At 39.0% G+C, this 17,092-nt stretch overlaps 1 protein-coding gene and 1 long non-coding RNA gene across 5 annotated transcripts in view; one reads left to right on the forward strand and one right to left on the reverse strand.

The window, feature by feature from the left end:
- Positions 1-245: 245 nt before the first annotated feature.
- On the reverse strand, positions 246-2,487 carry LOC108423433. The gene is made up of 2 exons (XR_001857558.2): positions 2,244-2,487; positions 246-812 (listed from the first exon to the last, which is right to left on the reverse strand). It is a non-coding gene; the product is annotated as an uncharacterized LOC108423433 (long non-coding RNA).
- Positions 2,488-5,338: 2,851 nt separating this feature from the next.
- The window catches only part of LOC108423515 (BTB/POZ domain-containing protein 7-like), a 42,232-nt gene continuing 30,478 nt past the window's right edge, over positions 5,339-17,092 (forward strand). Inside the window, exon 1 of one of the 4 annotated variants that reach the window (XM_037541882.1) lies at positions 5,339-5,818. The gene's annotated coding sequence lies outside the window, so the exon portion shown is untranslated. Of the gene's footprint in view, positions 5,819-8,632; positions 8,654-17,092 lie in introns of those variants that run through there. The other 3 variants (XM_017690872.2, XM_017690871.2, XM_037541881.1) reach the window with 3 other exon arrangements.

The raw sequence follows: 17,092 nt of genomic DNA on the forward strand, positions 1-17,092 counted from the left end.
AACCTGAACCTCAATAATTAGTCGTCACAAAAACGATGAATTGAAAGTGCATTGTTGCAGTTTAGTCCCCATATGTGGACTGTATGGACTGAGGAGTGAATAATATGTTTTGAAACTCTAACAATCTTTATATACTGCATCAAACTCTTATTTAAAAAGTAAAGAAAGTGTGATTTTCCACAAAATTGGTTCTTTAAAGAAAAGAGATTTGCATAGGTTAGTAAACTGTGCCACAGCATTTGGACTTCAGGTTATGTCATTTATTTTGATGAACAGCATGAATGTTACACATTACAAAGTGGAACATGGAAAAAGTGATTTGAAGTGTTTTTAAGGTTTGAACTGATGTAAAATAGTGCTTGTGTTCGTTTAACTTATATATTTTGCTTTGCATTGTTTCAGTCAAAGCATTAATTTAAGTTGGATTAAACCAGTTAAATTGCTTATTACTCCATGGAGTTTTAAGTTTTAAGTTTCACAATGAACCATTTCACATAAATCCATTCTGAATCTCAATGACTGAAATCTGGAGGAATTTTTTGAAAAATCTGGAATTTCATTTTAACTAATCATTCATTACATTACATTCACATTCTTTTTGGAAAAGAGGATTGCAAAACAGCACATTACCAACACATTTAGATTTGTTCATTTCAGTGAGCAGTACAGTTGCAGAACTGATCAGATGCAGATTGACTGTGAGGTCAGACTTGTGGAGGTGGTCTTTGCCGATAAACTGGGATATGATGCATGATCCAACCCGCTGGGACCAGAAGAGCAAATGCAAAGACAGACATGGCGAACACTGTTTGCTGTGGAGAAATAATGGAGATATGAAAGAAATTAAACACTTTAAACATTATTGAAGAGAACTGTATGCAGTTCATTATTGTAAAGCTGGTCCAGGTGTTAATTTAACACAGCTGGTATTAATTCAATACTGGCAGTAAAAATGTCTAGAAATAGGTTGAATAATCTTGTAATACTCTTCCAACAATCTCGAAATGAGAAATATTGGATATATTGACTAGATTTAGGAAGATTTAACTTGTCAAGATATCATTTTATCAGTGAATACTGAACTAAATAAAGCTCTTGTGCTGAAAGGAGAATTCCATCAAATTTTCAAAATTTGCATAATAAAGTCATTAAGATATTTATAAAGTCATTTACAGTGGTTCAATATGAAATTCGCTGTTCTAGAGGCACTTGCCTTATCAGAATTGTTCACAGTGGTGGTGACAGGAACCAGGTGTCCAAGTGTAAGATCGTTTTTGGCCTAAAATGTTTTTCCTTTTAAATCTATGCATGGTGGAGAGGTACTTGCAGGGTGTTGTAAGGAAAAATAGTGCCCAAAAACCTTACTTCTTCAAATTTTCTATTTTATTGCTATCCACATAAAAAAAACTCAGGTGAGTTTACTCACATGTCCTTTTGGATAGCTACTAAAATGGCTGTTTTGACCTTTGCAGTGTATTCTTTGCATTGCAGACCCCTGGTTCCTTTCAGTTTTTCTGCATGAATCATTTCATATCAACCCACTCTGAATGCCTTTGATTACATTTCAGCAAGTGAACTTTGTAGAATTTTTTTAAAATGTGTTGTTCCCATTTATGTGAGAATGAGTTTTAAAGTTTATCAGCTACAAATAAAACTTTTGGCTTCTCTTCTTTAGCAAATTAATTTACTTACTTTCACAGATATTTTACCACTGTGAGTAGAAACATGCTACAGCCAAATGGCTAGCTTTGTGGAAGTGCTGCTTCCTCACATTTTGAGTTATAAAGTGCTTGGGAACATTTTCTCCTAGATACTGTCCCTTTCCAAATCTACAAACTATTGGGTGACACCAACAACAACAACAGCCCTAGATGTGGGGAAAATTAGAGAGTTCATTGGTGACTTCAGGAAGCATTGCAGATTACAACATTGAAAAAAATAATGCGTTAAATTCACTTGGCTCAAATGTATACATGATTTCAACATGAAAAAAAAATACATCAGCACAATTGCTGCAAAAGGTAAGCAAACTGAAGGACAACATTGTATTGATGTAATATATTTAAATTTTGAGGAGATGATGAAGCTGCACATTTGTTACATTGAATGCATCACTTTTTTTCAGTGTATAATTAGAAGTGTTAAATCTTGAAGAAAATACTGATTTCCTAAACTTCACGAAACGAGAAGTGTCTACTGCGCATTACGCTACTGTAATCACATCACTAAATATGAATGCTTACCCCTGGTCCAATCTTATCCTTAGCTGGTTTCCAGTGTAAATTCGATCTGTGATCTTGTCGGGCCAGCTTCACTTGCACCAGGCCCCTGACGTGTCCTCTCAGGCCAAAAAGCATTTTTCAATTAAATTCTGTCAATGATTTCTAATCCAGTAGGATCCAAGTAAAGTATTCTCTGCACCATAAAGATGAGTTGAAATGGTATGTCCTGTTATGACTGAGAATTTATCCTACCAACAGGGAGGACCCCTAGGCCATGGTAATGATCCAAAACTATCCACTGTACTCACAGTCTCAAGAGAATAGCTACAATTAGATTTTCTCACATTCTGTCTTTCACTTTGTTTTTTTAACATGGGAAGTGACATAACAGGAATCTCACAATGTGGCCCAAATGTTCATGTTTCTAAAGAAAATAAAATGTGGTTTAACCCCTTAAATGCCCAAGACCTGCCAAGGAGTACAGGGTTCTATTCCTCACTCCTGTATTTAAAAAAAAAGAAAGACAGAAAAAAAAGATTTGCCTTGTGAGCCTTAGAATGTAATAAGTCTGGGAATTTAAGAATGAAAATCTAATGTAAATTTATTTGAATTATTGTATGTTTAAAAAGCATAGCTTTATATATAGAAATGTTCACTCTTTACTAATGGTGTACTTTTCATTTTAGGGAGAAAAACTTAAAAAATGAGAAACACAATAACTTAAAAACTTAATTCTTGGCTAGAAATAATTTTCATCTTTTCAGCTGAGAAATCTAACTGGTAGTGTAATTTAATCAAACACTAGGTTTAGTCAGAGCATGGAAAACCACCACAAAATGATCCAGCAAGTAGCGACAAACAGCTGTGTTTGGTGTCCCTCAAGAGGAAGCCAGAGGTCAGAGGAGTCACCACAGCAGATGTCCTCTTTTAAAGAGTATACACACTGCCTGGATACTGCAAACACAAATCTAATAATTCTGCACACAGTTAGACATTATAGAGCAGTTTTCACCACGGTCTCTGACTAAACCGAGGACTCTACATTGATTTTTTTTGTTTATGTTCTAATTTATTAGTATTCTAGACTCATTGCAAAATAGTATCTTAGAGAAATGTTTCACATCTTCACATAAACCATTTGGTCTGGTTTTACAAGATCATGCAGCACTCAATACAGTTGATCACAAGATCCAGATCCATCAACTTAAAAACTGGGTAGGCCTCTCGGGAACAATTTTGGAATAGGTTAAATCATTCAGACAGTTTCTTATTTCTATTGAAAGTCATTGTATATACATGTTTCCCTAGGTGTTCCGCACCTCTAGGAAATGTGATCTGGAAACATTAAAATAATATTCATATCTCTGCCGATGAAGTGATCTCCACTTCATCTGAAAATCAACCCAGCACAAACCTCTGGCCCACATTCAGCCCATAAAATTTACCTTTTAAGTGTTCTTCTATTTTATTTTATCAAATATTTATTTTATATCAAATCAATTTTACTTACATTTATTGCCTTTTTGTTACTATTTTCCTTTGTGTGTTTCTGCTTGTATTTTTATGTTACTTTATCACTGTAAAGCACTTTGAGATGCTAAGGGCATGAAAAATGATTTTCTTCTTTTACTTTGTAGGTTGTGCATTATAAAATGTGGCAAATACAAAGCAAAACAGAGAATTAAAGAATGATTAAACAAACAATCAAGTAAATAATGGTAAGTTTTTCACAATGTCTTGGGCTGCCACTTCAAATGCTCCCCATTTGAAAAGACTAATACTGCAGCCTACAGTCGCCTCCGTGTGAGTGACTGTAGTATTGCAACTAAATTCAGATTATTTTGTGTGTGTATGTGTGTGTGCATGCGCATATGTAGTTTGTAACCATATTGAATCCGTAGTCTATAATTTGTTCAGTTATATATTATATGTAAACATATGTAAGGGAATACACTTATATTGTCAATGTCATATCAAAACCATTTTTTGATCATTTGAACAACATTTCCTTTGTATTGTGTGAATATTTCATGATGAATGAACCAACAGAAACCATCCAAAATTACTTGGGATAAAATCTCTTTACATTAAAGGGCCAAAATACAGAGCCCCACTGGTGACGTCCTCCATAAATAAAAAGAATGTGTAGCCACGACTTAGTAAGGCATGGGAATGAGATGACTAAGTCGTGACCATGACTTAGTAAGGAGTAGGAATGAGATGACAGCTTACTAAGTCATGGCCACACATTAGAATCTCGTTCCCATGCATTAATAAGGCATGGCCTTGCATTTTTTGTTTATACATGATGTCATGTAATATGAGACCCGCTGGTGACATCCTGTATAAATAAAAAATAATGTGTGGCCACACCTTATTAACACATGGGAACAAGATCATAATGTGTGGCCACGATTTAGTAAGGTGTGGGAAGGAGATGATTAAGTCGTGGCCATGATTTAGTAAGATGTGGGAACAAGATCATGGCTTACTAAGTCATGGCCACGCATTAGGATCTCGTTCCCACGCTTTACTAAGTTGTGGCCATGACTTAATTATCTCATTCCCACGCCTTACTAAGTCGTGGCCACGCATTCTTTTTATTTATAGAGGGTGTCACCAGCAGGGCTCCGTAAATGAGCAACAAAACAAGTCAGAACACTTACGTTAAGGTCACTTACGTATATGCGTCTTATGTATACAGTGACAAAGACAGCCTGTTTATTTCTAATGGATAAAAAATACGTCGTAAAATGGTCAGGTATAAATAAATTACATAAAATCACACAAATACTATGCGTGGACTTAGTGGGGGGGGCAGATCAAATTCAAGAAAAATGTTGGATATGGCTTTAGAGATGACATGCAGATTTATTATGTTTTATTTATAGTTCTCAAAACCACTACATAATACAAAAGCAGTACGGGATAAAGGAAAAATATATCAATCAATATCAAAAGTACGTGTCGCTTTTTGTTATAAAGAAAATGAGGCAGGGAGTCAAATAGAAACTTTAGATCTATGATGAACAGTCTAAAGTTAGGTTTACTGGAGGTAAATTCGGCGTTGTGCAAATAGAATTGATTTAAAATATATATAAAACGGAAGTCTGGTGTGTGTGTGTTTCCTCAATTTTGTCAATGAGGCGTGAAGTGAGTGTGCTGTTCTTCCAATGACCGCTGGTTGGCGCCAGAGGACACATTAAAGCCTAAATCCCATCTGAGCTCGGTGGAGTGAGTCGGTCCTGAAACAGATCTACTAACGTCATTCACCACAGGCCACAACACCGAGAGAGGGAGGGAGAAAGAGAGAGAGAGAGAGAGACCAGCGCAAACATGCAACTTCCACAGAAATGTCTTTGCCTCGGAGCGGCTAACAAGTGCAAAAAAGTCGCGATGTGAGTGTCCGTGAGATACTGTGGTCGACATCGCGCTCGACAAGGAGACTCGAACTGTAAATGTTAGGTGGCTTTGTGTTTCTTGAAAGGAAATCCCTAAACTTCACACACACACAGGCAGGCAGGCAGGCAAGCAAGCAAGCAGGGAGGGAGGCTGCAGCAGGAAGGAACAAACAGGACTCCGGGTTAGAAAGAAAGGTAAGCCACGGTTCTGCTGCTTTCTCCAGGTAGTGAACTTTCAGCCCGAGCTCGTTTAGTTTGATTGCTTTCAGATTGAACGATCAATTGATAAAACAGCGTTTCAGCGCCATGCTTCCCTCATGACAGGACGAAGCTAAAGTCAGCTTCTTGTTCACCAGCATCTTGTTCGAATTTTCCCGTTCCACCTTAAGTGGGGCAGCAGCAACATCAGCTAGCTTCGGGTTCCAGAATGTAACTGCTGCAATATTTAAGGTGGAACGGGACAATTCGAACAAGAAGCTGGCGAATAGGAAGCCAACTTCGGTCTCGTCATGATAGGTGTGTTTTTGGTCATTTGTTCATGAACCTGTCCGCCCGAGGAGGTCCATGCGCCTTCTCGACATTCTGGCTGACCGGCTGGACAGAAAGAACAAGAGCAAGAATGAAACGAAACGCAGGCTTGGCGGGCGTTCGGCAGCGATCCTGGTGTAGAAACACGGTGCTCGTGCTAACAAAGCAATCCTGTGCACTGTTCCGTTCTTACCAGCTCCTGCATGCTGTGGGTTTGCTAATCCTTCTCCAGCGCGCATTATGTCGCCATTGTATGTTTGCAATATATTGGTTTATCTCTTTTTGTACATTTAGCCTTTAATAATCCTGAGCTGTTCACTCTCTTGACAGTAGCGTCCCAGTACTCTGTTCTAGTGAAAGCCTTACGATTGCGTGGTGCATCCTGTTTGCACAAACAGGTAACCAGTCATTGTGTGTGGATGCTGGGACCTGTTGTTATGTGGCGCCGTACGCTGCCCTCCCCGCATTTGCTCTTTAAGATGATCTGAAATGAAATGGGATAAAGAAGAAGGCGGCATTGCCGCAAGTAACACTGGCTTTTCTTGGTCCCCAGAGCGCTGGGAATGCCATACCCAGCTGCTTTTGCTTTGTTTGTGTGCCTTAACTTAAGACCCTGCCTGAAGTCTGATCACTCATTGTGCGGATGATAGTATCTCTCTTAACTATGTTTTTGTTCCACATCATGGAATGTGAGGTAATCCCACTGGTGGCCGGTGTAGGGGTCATCTGTGCAAAAATGGAAATGACTGTCCAAAATGTGGTGCCGCCTTAAAACCTCAGAGGAGTCAGCCAAACGTGTGTAATCCATAGCGGTGGCTCTTGTCTTCATTTAGAAGCCTTTGCACTACTAGCCCCATTGAGAGGAAGGAGCTTGTATACCCCTCACACCCTTAAACACGCCCGACACACTTATTCTGGGGGGGACTTGAGTCCCTTCTGTCCCTTTCTCCTTCTGACTCTGCTCACTGGGTTGCCTTTTTGGAGGAAATTTGGAGGCTACGCATGACCTTGAATAAAGCACACACACACTTTTACTGTCACTGATCTCTTTGCGGTCAGAGTAAACATCCTCTGTAGATCAGTAATTTGAGTAAGCATTCTTTCTCAGATTAGCCTGTTTCGTGGGCTTTTTTATTGAAATGATTTTTTTGTTATTGAAATGTTCTATATCTACATTCTGTATCAGGTTTTATTAAGGGTGCTTTTTACTTGGATTTCGGAGCTTGCAGAAGGTTGTATCAATTGCAGCCTACATAATTGTAATGTAATGTCACATGTTTGGCATGTTCAGTTTCTAGTTTACTTTTAGTGCTTCTGTGTCCCAGGAGAGACTATATTCTGCCATGTGTAGGTGGATTGTAGCTGAAAAGTCCAGTCAGACTATTATTTGAATATAGGAATATTCTGCATCTGCTTATTTACCATGTTTATCAGTTTATGCATGCATGGAACTAAGAATCAGTTGGTATCAAAGTTGTGTTATCAAGTGGTTTTCTCAGATTTTAAAGAGACACTCCAGCCAAAATGAAAAGTGTACCCAACACTACAATTGCTGTAAACATGTTTGTTTGTATTCTACAGCATTGCTGCAGTAGTTTCTAGAGTGCCCCCCCCCCCCCCAAAAGAGTAGCAAAATCTCATTTTGATGATGTATTTTGGAGGTGGAACAGACTTTTGGAAAAACTGCAAATGCTTTGGGATGGACTTTGGGGTGGGCTGTTTTGAATTGGAATAAAGATGGAATCGCTGTTTTCTGTATAAATTAAATGTAAATTGATGCCAACTTGGTTGTATTTATTAGCCTACAGATTAGCTAGCTATGCTAGCAAGCAGTCTGGTTGACACCACAAGGATCCTGGTATATTATATATTTGTTTAAAGCATGCTGGTTACAGTAGTGACAACAGTTCCACCCGCTAGTTAGAACTCCCCCAGTCACACGATACTATCAATGCAAGGAGGGTGAAGGCTAGCCCAGGCTTCCTCCAAGACATGTGAAACCTGCCACCACTGCTTTTCCACATCACAGGACAGCCGAACATGCATGGAGGAAAGCACCAACCGCCAGATCTGTTATGGCAGCTAACAGACGCCTGCACTGACTAGCATCATGTTGAGTGATTGGAGGAGAAGGGAGAGCCATCCTACCCACCCAGAGAGAGCGAGGCCAATTGTGCTCTCTTGGACTCCTGGCTACGGATGGCTGTAGCATCACCAGGGATTGAACTCGCGATCTCCTGATGATGGGGCCAACGCTTAGACGGTTGCAGCACTCAGGAGCCCAAATTTTATATTTTTACAATGTTGTATGCTCTCTTAAACTGAAAATGGATAAAACAGCTGTGGCATGCATCCGCCCACCAGGCCCCGACGATGACGGCCGAGCGAGCCGGCAGAAAGGCGGGGCCCGAACACACCTCGGCGAGGACACTGGGGAGAGAGCCACGAGTGTGGACTGGGTGGAGCACAAAGACCGAGCTCCCCCGATGTGCCGGAGTGACGGTGGGAGGAGGAGGACGATGCTGATTCCTGCTCTCTCAGCTATCATTGTCGGGGCCGGGGGGCGGGCGCATGCCACAACAGCATATTAACATAAGGCACACTTTCATTAGGCCCTCATTGCTGTATTGAAAAATGCATTGAACTGAGATCACTGTATTGAGTTATGCATTTTCCCATTTAATAAACTCATACTGGACATTGATACTAAATATACAATAGGAAATGTATCTCAACACCAGTTATAACAGATATGCAGGATTGAAATTCTGCCTTTTTGTCTACTTCTCTCTCTCACTTTCCACTTGCATGATTTTATAAGTTACAGTACTCTATTTGAGGGTTACTACTCAGCCATTAACAGAATAGAGTAGTAGTTAATATGCAGGCACTCCTTGTGCCATGCGTGTTCCCTGGAGACATGTGCATTGTTTATCTCGTGTGCCTTGCACCACTGAGAACACTTAGAATTATAAGCATGTGAACTTCGTTCCATTTGCTGATCACACACGCGATACGTTTATCTATTTTGGATCAGATTGTGGGCAGTTATTGTAGGCCAACACTAAATCAGGAAACTTCCTGTAGAAAATCTCATGCAAATTAGACATAGACTAACACTGGGTATTCATTAACTACGCAAACAGTCTGACTGAGTATCTTGCCGATATTTTTGCAGACTTTTTGATATTATTTATTTTAGCAATGAATTCTGGTTGTGTTTTGTGTGGCAGTGCATATAATTATTTGTTTCCTTGTTTAAGCTTGTAATTTATTTGTGGTTTACTGATTATTTACTGCACAAGGTATGCCTTTGAATAGGAATAATGTTTCACTGCTCTTTCTCTATTAGCTTTAGCAGGGTCTGGTTCCTGTAGCTTCCACTGTCTGCCGCTGTGTGGGCTAAACATAATTGCAGGATACGTAGGCTGCCATTGTTCAGTGGTTATATCTGAAAAGAATTGTTGACGTTGCTGTATGTTGCTTTGACCTCAGGGAAATGTATGGTTGACTGTTACCTATTAGAAAGTATGTGGCGCAGAAACATTTAAACCTGTTGAGTCAGCAATGTCCCAGCTAAAAAGAAAAGAAAATACTGACATAAGCAACAATGGATGGTGTATATGTTTCTGTGCTTTCCATCGAGTAGTTGGATGAGTAGTGCTTTGTGTGGTGCCATAATTATTTTGCTTATTTATATAAGCGCTCACTGAAATGCTGGTCAATTAAATTGTGTTTATAAAGGAAAATTGAAAACATAACATAATAACACAGGGCAATTCTTTTGTTTTAGGTAAATAATTAGATGTGTAAACCTCTGACATCTTAACATCTGAACTCATTTTAATTATGATATATCAAGAAACAATTTGGTGTTACCCTGGAAATATTCAGTTATGCAAGGAGTTATTCAGTGAGGAACTGTTTATGCAGTTGTGGGATATAGACAATAAAAACAATATGCCAAGTTTTTTCATTTTTATTGGTGAATATTATTTTGGCCAAAAATGTAGCTCATACTTTACTGAAGATTATTACAGTTGATTACTGTTAGGGGTGTGCACAGGTAGTCGAGTACTTGGCTAAAAATTTGTGGTGCCAGTATTCGAATACAGAAATCACTACTTGGGTATTCGTCACAGTTCATCATTGGATAATGAAGCAAACATAAAGACCAACAATTCAGGGAAACAGTTTAACAGAACTGCATGTTGATAGTTTTGCTCATATTTATGAATAATTTATGCTTCTTATTATAACATTTACTGTTACGCAACATGTGTGCCTTAACAGTTGTTCATTGACAAGGACAGTTAAGTATGTGACTGAGAAGACAAGGATAGCATGGCCGACTCTTTATGGCTAACTAGCCTAGCGACTCTGGCTGATGTTAGACTCGTAAGAGATGATGGGCCCCAGTTTTCCCTAGCATCAACCCACTGGCCCATCTAAAGAGGCAGCCTCTGTTCCTCATCCAATACGAAAGCATACAGATTATCCTTTTATTATTTGTAAATAATAACAGCAGCAACAACAACAATGAAACTTGTTTTCAAATGTAATTCTCTGCATGCTGCTAATTTTTTTTTACCTGCTTACACCAGCGCAATCACCTAAAAGTGATGCTGATGCAACGGCAAACCGAATGTTCCATTACACACTGTTTAATATATCGTATCATATCATAGCCACTACTGTAATGACACTTTCACTATACACTGTACACTGTAATATTGATGCAACTCCAAGTTAGTTATGTCTGTAATGTGCTTTTAGTTTACCTCATACCACTCAGTGCTTGCTGTCCTGTAAATACAACAAATCTGACTCGTATGCCATGTAAATAAGCAAACAGATATACTTTTATTTTATTTATCTTGTACTTAAACTTATGTCTAGATTTATTTCTATTTCTGTCCTGCTACTGAAATGCTGCAGTTTCCCTTTTGTGATCAGTAAAGTTCTGCCTACCTACCTACCTACCCATCCATCCACACATCATTTCAACAAAGCCATGATGTGGCCCATAAGTGGCAGCATTCCATAGACCACAGCAATGAGAGGAATGTTCTGTCACGAGCCACGGACGCCAAACGTCTCGTTGTTGAATTCCAGATGAACCCAATATAATGCAACACAAAATAAGAGTATAGATCTCCTCCTAACTTTTTCCACCATAACTATCCTTGGATAACATCCTATTTTCAACGGCACCATGGTCACCATGATAATGTTTGCATGGCTTCATGTCGTCATTGGCCACGTACCACTGTGAGTTTCCGTTTTGTGTGGTTTTATTTATCAAAATGAGGCATTTTAATATGGCAATTTTCAGCCACTCTTGAACAGCCTGTTTGTGATTGTCTTCCCTATATTGTGCCTCATTCAAAAAGCACTCTGAGGTATGACACTCCTTAGAGTTTCAGTAAGAAAAGGCAGGGTTAAGCTGTCTTGGGCTGACTAAGCAGATATATGTAAATGGGTTGGTTCTCATGACATTATAGGAACAATACATTCAAAACATGTTTTTGCAGTTTAGTTTCCATGGAACTTAATATATGGACTGAATAGTGAACGGTACATTTAAACTTTTAACAGTGTTTACCTACTGCTTCAAATTCCTTAATTAAAAAAAAAACAAGCAAAGTTAGTTTTTTGTGTCATGGGCCCTTTAATTTTGACACAGTCTATGTTTTTTGGGCTTCCCCCCCTTGCGATTTACAAAATGTCTGGTAATTAAAGCCAAATTCCACTGATATTTCCAAATCTCTGCATAATTAAGTGGGTAAGATGTTAAATAGTCATTTGAGTGGTTTAATAAGAAATGCTCCAGTCTAGAGAAATCAGTCAGAATTGTTCACAGGGGGGACCAGGAACCGTTTGTTTAATGCCTTTAAAAGCTCACAGGTTACCTACCCTGCAAGATGCCTTAGATTTATTTTTGTGCCTTGAAATTGGCTTTTTAAAGGCTGTTGATGGCAGGGAGGTACATGTAAGGTAAAATAGTTTCCAGAACAAAGTGCATTTTTTTGCCACTATTTTGTTGTTTTTATTATAATTATTGTTAGTATTATTATTATTATTATCATTAGTGTTTAGTATGTTAGTAAATATTACATATAACAATTCAAAGAACACTGGTCATTTTTTGAAAGTGTGCTGTAGACACAAGTCCTGATTCCTATCAGCACCATAAAGAATTCAGAGTTGGTAAGCATCTCTACAATGGTCCATTTCACTTCAAGTGACTCTTTGATCACATCTTGGCATCTGTACACGGAAATCTTTAAAAATGGCTGGAATTCCCCTCAAACGTTTACAAATACTAATATCAGAATTACTCAGAATGCACATCCCTACTCGGAATCAGTTCTTGAGAAAGATCAGTGCAGACCTGTGCATCACACTGCAGTGCTTCGTTTTCACTCCCCTTTGTGCCACTGTTTTGTGTATTGTGGTGCTCTGGGTGTGAATTCCTGTCTTTTGTCAGCAGATGGGGTGTCAGTCTCTCAGTCCTTGGACCAGAGGTCACAGTGCAAAGCCCTATTCGGTGGTCCACATCTGACATGCAGGCCAAGCATAGGCACTGCCCATGAACTAGTCTGGGGCCAGCTGTTTGTATGCACACTCAGGCACTTGCGTAGCTGCTTAAGGTTCTTGGCTGACAGCTCGGTGGCCTGGCTCGTCTCAGCAGCCCTGACTGACTGCCAGCAGAGGTCACAGGAAGGGAATGAGAGAAGCTCTTCTAACTCATCCCTGCCTTCTGAGTTCCTCTTTACAGCAGTCCATACACCACATGCTGATTTTAAGTTTGAGCTAACTCGTGATAATTCTCCCTCACGTCAGCGATCAGTGGTTATAGACTATGAACAGTATTCTGTTGATGATTTTGAGACTGTGTATGATGTATTGTTGCCTGTTAAAGCAGACATCCCTATGTGCCTCACAATTCAAGTTAGTTTTGATTCAGGGTTCCAGAATGCTGGTGGTGGTGTTTGTAATTTGTGAGATTACTTAAAAATTCAACACAGTTTGAGGCAAATGTAGGAAGATTGTCTTGCAAAATCGTGTGCATAATCTTTCATTATTCCACTGTTGGCTACATCAGCCTTGTAGCTAAAAACTAAAGAAACACACTTCAGACCAAACATGTCTTGGCTGATTGAGTAAGTCATTTCAGCTAAGGGGACTTTTCAACAAACTTTCACTGTAATCTCCAAGGTTATCAGAGGTATTGGTTTCTGTGTAGTCAGTGAAACGTTTTATAATCAAATGTTTTATGAAAAGTTATGATTTCCAACACCTGGTGAAAGCTGTGACGTAATTGGAGTTTCCGTATGTAAGCTCAGGCATATGTTTTACTTTGACTGACTAGCCTCAGGGTAGTAATTAAATGACAGAAGGCTAAACGCAAGTCAGTAACACTGTATTCTCGCAAGTTAATGAAGCCCATTTTTTCCTGTGACTGTTGAGTAGCTGTGGTTAATGTATCACTGCTCTAGTTACACCACTGAGTTCACAAGTTGTAATCTGAGCCACTGTTGTTATTTTCAGCTTTATGTTTTTTTTCGTGTTTCTTCATACAGAATTAATCACAGCGTGATGAGTCAAAATCCTTGTGTGTCCTGCTGTGTTGATAAGGACAACATTTTGCATGTTTGGAATGTGAAAATAACAGCATGATGTGATTAAGCTGTGTATCATGTGTGTGCTTTGTGCTCACTGGTGTGCCAGTATCTGTTATGTGTCTTCTTTCCCGTGTTTTGGTATTTGACTGCACTGATGAAAACAAGGTTGGTTATTTCATCTATCACCAAGAATATGTGTACTGAGTTGCCTGTTGGCCTTATCTTTCTTTGTGGTTTAGCCACATTTACACATTGAATTTTTCAAGGTGTAGTTGCATGTGGTTGCAGAGAGGCTTGTCAGGGAGTAAAGGGGCCATGGGGGTCACACCTAGACAAGGCTCAGACTGTGGCCTGGCTCTGTCCACTCTCATTACTCTTACATTATCCAGAGTCGGCGGCCATCACGCCATACCCACTGAGCCCTCCTCTCTGACCTGGCTGCTGTTTGTAAAGCTTGTTACAATACTGGTATATTATTTCACTTTGTCACAGTATACTTTGTGTATGTCATGGATATTGGTGCATAAAGCAGTGCCAACTGCAAAACTACAAAGAGAGCATAGTTAGGCCTGTTTAATTGCCTTTAGTTTAGCACAGTATGTGAAATGTAGAATAAAAATTACATGTACACAATTCACTGGGCAGAAAACAAACTGTAAAACCTGACAAATAAAAGCTCTCGCACGTTTTAATAAAGGTATTGCATTATGTATGTGCTACAAAATCCGATGTCCTCAATTGCAGAGAATGTTTGGTCATCCAAGGCATTTAATTATATTTTTTTTATTTATACTTTGGCGTTGTCGTCTGTAATTTTTTGTTGTCCATTCAACAACTTCTGATGGCATTGGTGTGCTAGGGAGGAATTTCCTTTCTTTCTATGTTGTTTTGCTGTGTTCTGCTTTTGAAGCAGGATGTCAGGATGTTCTTCCTCCACTAGAGGTTTGTGTTATCAAACCTCTAGCGGAGGAACCTGAATGCTGCACCCCCTCTTGATCCTAAGCCTCATCAAAGATTATAAATCGCTTCTCTAATGTCCCTCACAGAAAATGTGAAATCAGTCTGCACTGCCAATTTACTCAGCTGCTGCTCAAAATGTGCTGAAATATTGCGCTGTATTGTTATATTTTTGCCTATTTGCCACCTCTGTTCTGGAGTTCACTACATAGATGTGTACCTTTATAACAGTACAGTACAGTATTACTCTTGTTTAGAGGTATAAAACTGTTAACTCTGAAGGTCGTGATTCAGCTGCATTGATGTGGGTATGTTGGAATCAATTATAATAATATTCTATTGATTATTAGCTTATTTTTAGCCCAGTGTAAATTCTCAGGCAACTTTTAAACATATTTTTACAGGGATGCGCCAATACTATGTTTTCAGAGTACGGCTATACATTCTTTTAGCACTCACCTCCAGATTCCAGTACCACACTGAGTAATGTACTTAGAAGTACATGGTAGTTGTTTGAGTTGAGTAAAAGAGTACAGTGTACCTTGACAGTTAAATTATTAAAATCTAGCTGATATTAAATGATGTGAATTAGCTAGCTATGTTACATTAATTACCTTTGATCCTAGAGCTGTAGTTAAGAAGAGCAGGTTTTGTTCTACGTCAGAAAATGGCTTCTATACAGCTGTAAGTACGTTTCATTGGTTTGAACCCCTATTTTGTCTTTGAGAGTCTCTGTAGAGCAGTGACGGGCAGGAATCACATCCAAGGCTAATGCATTCAAGGAGCTCACTTGAGTTTTAGCTGTGTCTGAAGTCTCTTGCTTGGCAGGTTGAGCTGTAGTTGTATGTTCTCTAAATCCAAGCATACAGTGTAGGATTTTAGAAATCTTGTTCTTTGTTAACTCATACTGTATGTTTGAATAGTTTGAATAATCATGTACAGTCAATGATTTATATACTCACACCGTACAAAAACTCTTCATCCACGAACCAAATGGTCCATTTTGGTCCATGAACAAAATCACTGCACCGAGAAGAACCAGCTTTTTATTGCTAAGACATTTGAGTTAAATAAATTAAATTGAACTAAAGAAAGCTTGGTTTGAGTCATTTGTTAGCGCGGCAGTGAACACGTGGCTTATGTCGCATGGTATCAGAAAAATAACAATTCCCTAGTCTCATTTGTGAATTGAGTGTATTTTTAGAAATGATTCTGAAGTGTACCAGAAAATAAAATCAAAGATGACATTTGGAATTTCCTGATATACGCAACTGTACTCGCTGCAGTGTCAGAGATTAGCACTCCTCAGTCTGTAAAATTGCATCATTTCTTAGGAAAATTTTTCTTAAATCCTGTGTGAGTGTGTGTATTTTTTTTATATGTTGGAGTATGTAGGCCATGGTGTGTGTGTGTGTTAAGTTGAGAGCAGAAGTGATTTAGGTGGAGGATTAGTGCAGAGCAGAGATTGAGCACTGGGTAAAAGCTTGTGTTTCTCTCCACCAAGCCTTTGAGGGGCTGTGCAACTGAGCAGATCCATCACTGCACCCGCACATACACACACGTGTTTATTGCATGAGAAGGAGGAACTAACATAAATATCAGCCTGAGCTAAACCAGACCTCCCAGAACACTCCACACACACCGCCTGCCTCACAGTGTGTCACAGAGCTGGGTGTGTTTTAGTTTTAGACCTTTGAGTTTGGTTAACAAGAGCGTTGGAAGGTTTTTGTTGATTTGAAGTTTGGGCATTATCTTATCTGTATAGACTGGAAGGGTCTAATTTTTCTCATTATAATTTACTATTACATCCACTGTAATAATTTCAGTGTCATAAAATCAGAACACACATTTTACAGGAAATTCGACAGAAACTTCCAAAAACTACATATACAGCAATTTTCATTGTTTCACCCTTTGCGTTTATTACAGCTTCCATTCTTTTTTTGGAGATTTGGTTTGAGTTTTCCAAAGAAATCTGCAGAGGTATTTTTATACTCCTCCAAAGTTCAGTCTTAGGTTCCTTTTTTCCTCACTATCTGAGTAATCCTTTTTCCCCTCACCATCTGAGTAATCCCAAACACATTCAGGGTCTCGGGTGTAGACAGTCCATTGTTCTGAGAACACTGGTAGCTTACTGATTTGATTTGCAAATGTCTTTCTCAGTAACAGCTACTTGACAGCTATACAGCCTTTCAGACCCATAGCGTTCAGTTTTCTTCTCACAGTAGAAGGATGGACAGAAACACCTGTGGATTTTTTCAGATCTGAAACAAAAGTGGAACTTCTCTTGTCTGTCAAAGATAAATGTGTCATTTATCTGGTGGTGACAGTTTTAGTGGTCTACCAAGTCCTGCAT

This window comes from Pygocentrus nattereri, chromosome 10 (genome assembly GCF_015220715.1).
Source record: "Pygocentrus nattereri isolate fPygNat1 chromosome 10, fPygNat1.pri, whole genome shotgun sequence".
Lineage (NCBI taxonomy): Eukaryota > Metazoa > Chordata > Actinopteri > Characiformes > Serrasalmidae > Pygocentrus > Pygocentrus nattereri.